General features: G+C 27.9%; 3 non-coding genes across 3 annotated transcripts; all 3 read left to right on the top strand.

Annotated features, from left to right (window-relative positions):
* The first annotated feature begins 8,226 nt into the window (after positions 1 to 8,226).
* Positions 8,227 to 8,298, top strand: Trnaw-cca. Its single transcript has one exon. It is a non-coding gene; the product is annotated as a tRNA-Trp (tRNA).
* A 653-nt stretch (positions 8,299 to 8,951) lies between these two features.
* Trnaw-cca lies at positions 8,952 to 9,023 on the top strand. The gene has a single exon. It is a non-coding gene; the product is annotated as a tRNA-Trp (tRNA).
* A 2,206-nt stretch (positions 9,024 to 11,229) lies between these two features.
* Positions 11,230 to 11,301, top strand: Trnaw-cca. Its single transcript has one exon. It is a non-coding gene; the product is annotated as a tRNA-Trp (tRNA).
* The last annotated feature ends 792 nt before the right edge of the window (positions 11,302 to 12,093 follow it).

Below are 12,093 nucleotides of genomic sequence, written 5' to 3'. Positions count from 1 at the left end.
TCAGTTAATGAAAACCATATATATATATATATATATTATTTATTAATGTTTTATACACTTATACGCGAAGAAACAAGTCTGTCAGTTGTGACTTGCGTTAGTTATATACCTACTTCTATTGACTATTCTAATAGTACGATTTTACGACTGGTAAGAAAAATCAAACGACTTTTAACACTAAATGTAGAGGCGCTTCGATAATTCATTGACGTAATTGACTAGTTTTACGCACAAACTAACACATTATTATTATAGAAATACAAATTTCTATAGCGGGTTGACTCTTATTTTCAAATAAACTAATATTGTTTGGTAAGGTAAATTATTGATCGTTAATTTATGTTGAAATTTGAACTTTAACTGAAAATTTAAAAAAATTGTGTCCATGTGTTTTTAATATTTTAGAATTACTTAAAAAATACGACTATAAAAACCACGATATTCATGAGGATATTTAACTTGAACTAATTTTGATCAACAATAAATCGCATACATTATTTCATAATATAATTTTATATTTTAGCTGTTAATAATTTATGATTTATAAGTCAATACCTACATACCTTGTACCTACTTACTGTAAGAAGGTGTAAAAAAGTTCGCGGTATAAATATAGCTTATTGTTAATGTAAATATTTTAAAAATGTCATAGTTTATATTAAATTATACATTAATACATAAAATAGCGATAAGCTTTAAGTTCCAGAGAGTAAAGGATTAGTTTTAGAATTGTGATGGAAAATAATTTTTTTCTTTATTATATGTTAGATAATCTAATGTTGTGAAAATTTAAATTTAAAATGACTATATAAATATAAATTGTTTCTATGTATTTACGATATTTTAAAATCGCTATAAATAAAACTTTTGTGGATATTTAGTAGGTATACATACACAATAATATGTTCACTATTTTACCATATTCCGTATCACAAAATTACTTAAAATACAATAGCACTTAAATACATTTTATACTTCATATGAATATGTATGAAAATAAACAGTATCTATATAGCGGCAATGTAAAAGTTTCTTGAATCCGAAACTTACGATGTATATTAACATATCTTGTAAACAACATTTAAATTTTCTCCCGTGCGAATTAAAAGACATAAACTGGGTTAGGGGTGTATAGGATAAGTTATACGAATAGTATAAAGTATTCATGACAGTTTTGGGTTAGACAATACTGCTGAATGTTTTTCTGCGAAATATGTTCAAAAGTTTAAACTTCCTTTTTGGATTCCCGCCGTGACAGTGTGGTTTTCTCGGGGTTTTTGTCGTTTGCGTGAGTTCTGTGGCATACATTTTTGCACAACGCGTGCATACGACGTGTATCTATAAAACGTTTTATCCTCGCAACAATATATTATGCTTTCTTACCTACCAGATGACCATACTCATCGCTGTTAACGTATATATATTTGCGGAATCGTAGTCGGTACTCACTTTGCTGATTGAGTTGCACACGTCATACGAAATTATAGCGTGGGTAATAAATAATACATAGTTGTCTATACATATCATAATAATACAATCAGATGCGTGACCAATTAGATCGGTAGATCAATTTTTGTTTTTTTGAATTCACGAACCCAATTATTTTAGATATTAGTTTCGTTGGTAAGATATAATAATAAAATGTGATCAACCGTCAAAAAGTAGAAAATTATATGTTAGCCAAATGACATCAAGTTTAAAATAATATACATTGTACAACTGCATGGTATTACAGTACAGGTAATACTATTGCAGTCTTCGATAATTGGTTATCCACTCTATACAGCGTATTATTTATTACGTATTACATATTTACATACGCCGAATACACCGCCAAAAGTTCTTCCGATCGTAAGAACTTCGTTCATCACACGCTAGCAATCTAATATTTTACATTTTTTTGAGGGGGGGGGGAATTTACCGGTATATATTTTAAAATTATTGTCGAGATTAATTAGTTATAATATTTAAGTCAGTAATTCGATGTATTATATGTGTAAATCTTTAATCTTTTTGGAACCTGCAAGTAGGAACACATAATTTTGAATGTATTATTCAACTTTAATATAATGATGACTAATGAGTAACACTAAATCGTATGACTAAATTTTGATTAATTCCGTTATTCTTCGGATTGATGCGTTTCGATTGTCGCAATTACATTGATTGGATAGGATAAATCTCAAGCTCACGTGTTCGATTATTGCCTACAGTATAATGGCAGAGCGGACATACCAACCGTCTTCGTTTGGTAAGCATTTTTATATTATATGCGCGTGTATATTATATAGGTATACTACGAGTATACATAACTATATACATTTATTATTTATATAATAAGCATTATACGTATATACATGGACATATTATTATATAGGTTACATGAGTATATTTTTCAATTGCATATTTGGTTAAATGAAATCCGCTTTATAAAATCTGCTATATAGTATAAAGTACATAGGTGCATTGCTTTGAAAAATATAAGGCGCAGTCTGTAAGCCCGGTCCAGCAATACCTTACTAGCAGGTAATAAAAAGATCAGTTGATAAGTTCGACCTCGATTTTTCAGTGAAATACGTTTTGGAAAATATTACAGTTCCCACACGAGACATAATAGAGGCATATTTGTAGGTTCCTACACGAATAAAACACACTTATTAGTTATGACTGCTTTTAGCCAAGTAATATTTATATTCAAAATCTTCGATATTGAAACTAATTTTATTCTACATTATACATACTTTAGACTAAACCTTAAAGTATGTAGTAGGTATGATAAAATGTTATTATTTTTCTCTCTAAGAACTTACAAAATAGAATTATGTAACCGTATACCCGCTATGAAAGAATTGACCAAATCTCATAAAATTATATGCCTACTGCCTGGTGCCTACGTTATTAATACGGCCAAGAGATTTTTAAATTTTTGAATAGTAAAAATTTGATAATTTATAAACTTAGCTCTGTTTTTTTTTTTTAATTTTAGGTATATCATTTTTAATTTTGATAGCAATTTATCTTAATCTTCCAGAAAAAATGATTATCATTATTCAGCAGAAGTATCGTTTATTTTTCATTTTCATTTCAGTTAAATTTATGAACATGTATTTTTTTAATTAGATTAGTACTTAATCATCACTATAGTAACTATAATGTATCAGTTTAAATCTGCACACATTATAAATGTTACGTACTATAATTTAAAATGTACCTATTTATTTTAAAATAGCAATCAAACTCCTACGTTTTTGTTAATATATGATATATTTTTTAATTTTTAAATCATAATTTATAATGATTCTTTCTCGTTTTAAAGATATTTTCAATGGTTGATTTAAAACTGTTAATTATTATTTTGGTATTAATATAATATGTTTCTATTTCATGATATCTGTTGATTGTGGAATGTATTCAGATGACTTGATTAATGTATATTTGTGCATTGACACTGGAAAGCCTCAGAAAAATCATCAACGCTAAAATTACAGTTTACATTTTTGTTACCTGCGATTTCCGGGCAGAGTTTACGATTAGCTTTAAAAATCGTGATAACGTGTATATGGTATAAACGACATATATTTTTTTAAACTAGTCACCAAAGTTGTATGCAATTAACCCTTTGACATGTAATATATACATATATTATTGGGTTTAATGATAATACTCGAATAAATATACTATATGTATATTATACATAAAAAGTCATATTTATAGATTTGAATGGAATACGAATTTGTATACAATAATAGTATATAGTTGGCATACAGAATAATATAAAGGATTTAAAATACCGTAAATTACGCGGACGCATTGTAAACACATATCAAAATATATATACAGATCTATTGTAACATACACACCAGTATACGCACTATTATATATTATGCATTCAATGAAACGTTGAGTGGTAACCTATGAATTGCGAACGCCGAACCAAACTACTGATCTGTTATTATTTAAAAATGTTTTTCACTTCCGTGTTCCATTATACTAAAGTGTATAATTTATAGTAATAATATGTCAACTATTTTTTTTTTTATATATAAATTTTGAATTAACCAAGTATGTATTCAGTACTTGAAACAATACGTGACACCACCGCGTCAATGTTTGTATCACTATTATTATAAGTACCCCACAGTTGATACCACGTTTAACCGGAACCAGAAGCGCGGTATCGAACGTATATGTTGTATTATGTGTATATAATACAACATATACGATGACACAACACGATTGTCACCGAAATCGTTGTGGTCATACTCCGGCGATCGCCACGGGGAAAAAACTCAAAAGTCATCAAAACTCAAAAGACCTCAGAGTACAGATGAGTGATGCAGACGTGCCGGACTTTCGACGGTTTGCAGTACGCGATGCATCCGTTACCATTATATTATAGTGCTCTATTATAGACGCGTGCCGCCATCTCCGTCTATATAATAATAATAATAATAATAATAATAATATTACATATTATTATAATATGGGCGCACGCGGAGACAAAAAAAAAAAAAGGAACTGGTTTCCGGCGTCGGCAGGGGTCTTCCCATGACCTTTTTTCACTTTTCTTTCTTTTATCGTTGTTTTTTTCGCCCTCGCCAGAAACGTCCATAAAATAATATATATTTATATATAAAAAAAAAACGAGGAGGAAAAAGAAATATATTTATTTTGTATGTAATATATATATATACATATATGCATATTGTGTGTGTGCACAGAAGGAACCGTCGAACGACGCGAGACACGCGTCGGAAGGATATGGAAATTTGTACGTACACCGAAAATTTGTCGCGCATGGTCATTAATAATATTATTGTCCCTTCAACAATGGGACCGTCGTCACGGGAGGGAATCAGAATTTATTGCTTTTATTAATATCGCAACGCGATCACGGGTGTGGGTATATACATTATCCACGACACACATGACACATATAAACCGATACATATATATATATAGTGTACGTGTACGTGTACGTGTGTGTGTGTGTGTGTGTGTTGCAATAATAGATAGTCTCGCAGTAAACGAAAAAACTTTGATGATGATCCTATTCATGCAATATATATATTTATACATGTGATGTAAGTACTTATAGAATATAATAAATAATGATAAATTTATATATCCTCCATCGTCTGCTACCGATGTCACTATTATATTATATTAAAATACCTGTACTTAAAAATGATTTATACTTAATGGTAAAAGTTTCAAGTTCTTACTTTTTGTATACTTTAAAATACAACAGAAAAACTAAAATCGTTATGTTTTGTTTGAATATCCAATTAAATCAAAATTCAAACTTTAAATGTCCATAAAAAAATTGAGCACAATAATATATATACTTTTGAGTTTTGATATTTGAAAATTGTTCTAAAAACAACTTCTACAAGGAATTAATACGATCGCATAATATCGTATTACACAGTCGCATTACCTGTACATTTTCAAGCATATAAACTAATACAAATTTTAATTTTAATTTCATAATTTGCAAATTGTCTTGATTTTATCTACATTTTCACTTAAATTTATCGTATAAAAGAAAATAAAGACTATTGAGTATTACGTAGTAGTATACTTTAGGTCCCCGGGGATGTTTTTTACTCACCTATTTACCAGCTCATCTGATAGAGCATTTTTATTTTTAGATATTTCTTTATAAATGTTTATAAAACGTTTTTCTCGCCCAAAAAGCTTGAAAATATAATAAAAGGTTTTTCATAGACCTTATAACCTATATTTTTCATATAGCGATTAACTATCGAGTATGCATAGGAGTAGTCCCTGGAGGTGTTTTCTGCTTGCCTGCATAATGCCACACGCAAGCACGTCACGACAAATGTAATCACGTGTTATTATTAAATTGAATTACTCAGTTATCAACTCTTTTAATCATGCGTTGAGCGGTAAAATCAAAATCTAAATAAAATTATAAAATACTCATTTATAATATCCTTCATATATTACACCATCCGGTATGAACAATTATTAAAAAAAAAAAATAATAATAATGATGTCAAACCAAGTATATTTTAGAACTATGTCGTTATACATTTTCTCTAATTCTCCAAATTTAAATTTAAATTATAACTAATATACTTCAAAAATGATAAATACCATATTATTATATGTGTTATATGAATAAAGCACAATATCCTGGGTTAGGATATTAAATTTTACGTTTTAAATAATTTGTACTCACACACATCCATTATTATAATCGTCAGAATGATAAATATCAATTAACGATTGTAATGTGAACCCTTATTAGCCCTTAACGACGAATCTTTAATTCTAATTATTGTCAAGTATGTTTTCAATTAAAATTCTTTTTAGTCATTTATCGATGTCCTATTTTTTTTGAAATTATACTATAGTATTCAATTGGTCCTTAATTGGGATTTTTTTACTTAGTCATTAATATATTATATTTTTATTATTATTATTATTTTAGCTATGTTTTATTAAGATTTTTGTGCGTTTGCAATGACGTTACAAGTCCACTGTTAAAATTTATGTTGCTGATTTAATTCATGATCTCATAACCTTAGGAGTACATTCTAAAAATGTTGAAAAATATACACGATTTACATTTGTAATTTCATATAAAAAAAGAAGAAGAGCCGACGTTTACTGAATTGAATCAATATACCTACATAATAAGGTAAAGATAAACAGTATAAAAACAATTTATACATACCAACATACTATATAATTGTCATTTTTAGTAGTAATCTAATCTAATCTAACCTTAAGAGTATAACTAAATCAGCCGCATATACCTACATTTTAACAAGAGACATGTAAAATAATTAAAAACGCACCAAAATCTTAATAAAACAGCTAAAATAAAAAAAAAAATACATACTTATTAATGACTAAGTGATAAAAACCCAAGTAAAAACCAAAAAAATACTAGTATAATTACCTACTATAATTTCAAAAAATAGGACATCAGCGATAAATGACTAAAAAGAATTTTAATTGAAAATATACTTGACAATAATTAGAATTAAAGACTCGTCGTTAAGGGCTAATGGCTTACATTACAATCATTAATTTATATTTATCATTCTGATTCTGTCGATTACAATAATGGATGTGTGAGTGAAAATTATTTAAAATATATAATATATTCTAACCCGGGATATTGTATTTTATTCGGATATACTTAACTTGAGTGATTATATGTATAATACATATATTATTTATCATTTTCTAAGTATATCAGTTTTGATTTTAATTTTCATTGGTTGAATTGGAGAAAATGTATGACGACAAGATCTGACACACATACCCCGTTCGACAATATTTTTATTTTTTTAATCTTTTATAATGAAATACTGTATACTATTATTTATTATGTAGCGTGGTAGAACTGTAAAGAAATGTGACTATATACTTCTGATTCCTGTATAGAAATTTACTTCAAATACTCCAATATTTATCATATATGTATATATTCAATAATTTTAAATTTCTATATGAAAAACTTTTAAGTTGTAAATGAACTTCCTGTGTTTGTTTAAGCTTTCTGAACAAGAAAAAACGTATTTATAATTTATTAATTTTATAAACATTTTTTTTTGCAAAGGGCTAACACACATTTGTCTTTTGGAAAGATCTCAAAACAAATCAAAAGTTTAGTTTGACTGATCCAACTATACCAATGTGTATTGGATGAGCTATTTCGTTCTTCGCTAAAATTATGTTTCCTATACGAATATAATTAATTATTTGATTGTTTGACACTCCAAATTTGAAGATATGTAAATAATCAAAATGACAAAATAGTAAATCACAGAAAGTAAATTTTGAAAAAAATTGAATAGATACATATTGACTTATTCATTAGGTTCATTCTTTAACTGGTGTAATAACGCCTAATATATCTTTTTACACGTTTATAATTTGATCACTGTCTTTATAAATTTTGGATAAATAATGTAGATAATAACTTACCGGCTCTCACTAACTACTAAGGTTTGTATATAGGTTATATTCTATAGCCCAATAAGTACCTAAATGCAAAGTCATAATATTTTAAGTATGGTTAATAATCTTTACTATTACAATACACTAAAATATGTTTAAGTTTCAATAATTTTATATTCATTTTTTTAATTTTTTTATCGTTATTTATAAATTAAAAATATCCATTAATTTACATATAAAAATTAATTTAATTTAAATTTTTAAATTTATTCACTCTACTACTACGACTTCGTGGCGCAACGGTAGCGCGTCTGACTCCAGATCAGAAGGTTGCGTGTTCAAATCACGTCGAGGTCAATTTTTTTTCGCATCAATATCAAATTTTTTTTAAATTGTTTCGTTTATTATTTTCTCATTCTTCAGTAATGATTAATTATTGGTTTATCATGTAAATCTAATAAAAAATAGTTCTTAATTCATTATTTTCTTTACTCGTTATACTTAGATAATTTATACATAATATTGTATTTAAATTTACGATACTATACAGCGTTATAACCACATAAAACGTAGGTCGTAGGTGCCTGTAATCTTCCGAGTGTATATATTTTAATATAATACGTGTTATATTTTATTAAACTTTTAATTTTTATTGCGAGTTTCAGTATAATAATGCCATATTGGCGTAGGTACTACTGTACTAGGCTAAATGTAATGTGTGTCTGGGTAGTAGGTACTATAGAGCGTTATATACTTATGAAAAATAAGAATTTAACATTTTGTGTAATTTTATGCAAATATGTGTAGTCCAAATGACAAATTTAAATAATAAAACAATAACTCCAAAATCACGAGTAATACGCTGGTTTTCAATGTATAAAATAAGTATAATATTATGTTACCTGCAGTATTTTTATAAAAACCAAAATGATTCCATCGCTGACGGTACAATCACTGTCCAGTGTCCACTTTTAAGCTATAGCTTTTAAAGCTCTCATTTTCAAACAACCGACTTCGTGGCGCAACGGTAGCGCGTCTGACTCCAGATCAGAAGGTTGCGTGTTCAAATCACGTCGAGGTCAATTTTATCGTACGCTTTTGTTTTTTCGCCCGTACACGAGTTTAAATTATTTTTGCCACTTTTCACTGTTGTTGATAACGATTATTAAATTGTAAGAACAATGGACTAATTTATGAACACACTTAATGGGTTTTTCGTTTTGAGCATATCATTATACAGTTGTACCAGAATGACTAGTCATGTTTTTTGGTCTCAATCAATTACCTATTTCAGATTTATACTTTTGAAAATTATTTTTACATTAAAAATTAATGTCTAATATTTATTTATATAATATATGGGCATAACTATAGAATGCGACGTTTTATACTCGTATTTATAGGTTTACTTATAATTTATATACAATATACCTTTATTATATTGATATGCAGTCACGTAACGGGGGGAAAGTATTTTGGGCGTCAAAACACCCACCTTCCACTGTAATACAAATTATAAATATATAATCCAAAAATATATTATATGCTAATTTTAATTCAAGTTTTTATAAAATGTTTTATTAACAGCTGCTATTATAAATGTTATCGATGAACGACATTGTAACACCACTAACATCATTATCTGAAGCAGGCACGTATACAGGGGGGGGTTCAAACCCTCCCGAAATATTTTCGATTAACAAGTTGTATTTAAATATAAAATTAAAACGCTCCATTGAAAAAATCCAGTCTACATGCATTTATCTAATACTTGGTGAGGTAATTGCCAATATCATATGATCGTATTATATTTTTTAATGTCCATGGGCAGACACGAGACACATATATACCTGGGGGGGGAACCCTTGAAATAATTTTTTGTTTACGTGCCTTACATTTCAATGAATAAAAATTCTCATCACAGTACGTAGATGCACTTATATACTTTAATGATAGGTAAGCATGTGCAGGTTTCTAATTTCTAAGCGAACCGTTAAAATCGAATGATTTACTGTTAAACTACGTACTTTTTTCACTTTCAAAGTGTATGGATTACAAGAAAAATCGTATTTTTCTATTTTTGACGATGCCATTAATTTTCAAACGTTCAAATGACTATAAACTATACACTAAAACGTCTAAAACACTATTAGTATTTAGTATACACTAATAATATATTATTATTGCTATATTCAACATTGTCAATTATTATGCCTAAAAAATAAAAATGAATTTAGGTGTATATGTTACTGCGAATGTCCGCAATTGGTGAGTGCTGGTAGTCATCGGTTAATGTCGTCATACACCTAAGTCATTGGCGAATGTTGGCATATTGATTAAATTTGTACTTTTTGTAAACACTTACTAGCGAATGTCGACATTTATATAACGATATTGATGAATGTTGGTAATATCGATATTATTTAATCTGATCTTATCTAATATTTTAGTACCTACCTATACAAGATGTAATTGCAAAACAAATTGCACCACAAAAAAGTGTGGTTGTAGAAATGTTGGCATTTTATGCAGTTCAAAATGCCAACAATGATGCAATAAATAGAACGATTTTCGCCGTTTTTTTAAAATAATAATTTTTGTATGGCAAAATATTAATAATTTAATTATTAGGTTAGGTTAGGTATAATATTGTTCAATAATAATAATCATAATTAACAAAAGTAATTGTTAATGTTTATAACTAAACATATAATTTCTATTTCATATTATTGTCTATAGTACTATACTATAATAGTATGTGCGAATATGTAACCCATGTCAACATTAAATCAAAATTTTGATGTGCATGTTAACATTGACCAAAATCCTAATGTAACTGTCAACATCCACTAGTACATGTCCATGTCATTTTAATTTTTCAACATCCACCAATTTGGTAAGCGTATGTCGACATTCACTAGGTGATTGTCAGCACTCACCAATTGCGGACATTCACAGTAACATACACAATAACAATTAACAGCTACCCACGGTAACATCGAAGCAATATGTTTGAAATGTTAAAATGTTCTGGGCGTCGGGCGAATCCACACACATTATAAAACAAGTCGATCTCTCCCAGACGGCCTTTATGAGCATAATTTTAGTGAACAACTAACCAGTATACTTACACCTACTATTGTTTATCGGTTTATTATACAATCAAAAACAATAGTTAATAGTTATTATTATTATTTAAATAAACAAATTAATTTCAATGTTTATTATTTATATATTAAAATAAACTAAATTACTTAAAATTTATATATTTATAGGATCATCTACAATGACTTCGTGGCGCAACGGTAGCGCGTCTGACTCCAGATCAGAAGGTTGCGTGTTCAAATCACGTCGAGGTCAGTTTCTCTTTTGCACCATTTACTTTTGCTATTTTACAGTATTCCTATTTGTCTGATCGTCGTTTATAAAATTATAATGCAACGTTATTTCATTTCTGGATTTTCATCATGAAAATTTGTTTTATACACATATGGCAAAATTATACTTTTTTAAACAGACTTCAAATTTTAATTTTCATAAATTGTTAGTCATAAATTTTTGTATGAAATATAGAAAAATATAAAAAATATTATGTTTTAAGAAAATCGTCATATCGATAAACCGTAGGTATAGCCCATTTGTATATAGGTATAAAGGGACGCAGTAGTCAAATATACTGGAGCCTAATGTGTATGTAACACTTGTCGACCGCCGTGCTCATATCTATAAATATTTAAATAATAATATTTTTAGTTTAGTTGTTCTTCTGTACCTTGCAGCTGGCAATATCATATTACACGTAAAACATAATTTTTTTTTTTTATATATATTATAGAGAATATAGACTATAGTCCTGTAAGAAATAAACTTTCAACGCATTTTTTTTCATAAATAATGAAATATTCTTCAATTTTTAAGAAAATAAAATGTACACCCTCTAAGATCGATTGAAAGTTCAGTGTTGTTATTTAAATAAGCTACAATTAGGTTAATGAAAATTATTAACATTTAAAATTGTAATATGTAATAGATACCTATGTTATTACCTGTACATTTATCATTTTTTTTTTTTAATTAATATTCCTCAAGAAATTTTGATCAGATTTTAATTTTATGATTTTTTTCCACACAGTGTACTATAAACATTTTTTA

Source organism: Rhopalosiphum maidis, chromosome 1, assembly GCF_003676215.2.
Source record: "Rhopalosiphum maidis isolate BTI-1 chromosome 1, ASM367621v3, whole genome shotgun sequence".
In the NCBI taxonomy this organism is placed as follows: domain Eukaryota; kingdom Metazoa; phylum Arthropoda; class Insecta; order Hemiptera; family Aphididae; genus Rhopalosiphum; species Rhopalosiphum maidis.
The sequence above is the reverse complement of the archived record's forward strand: the minus strand, read 5'-3'. Positions and strand labels throughout refer to the sequence as shown.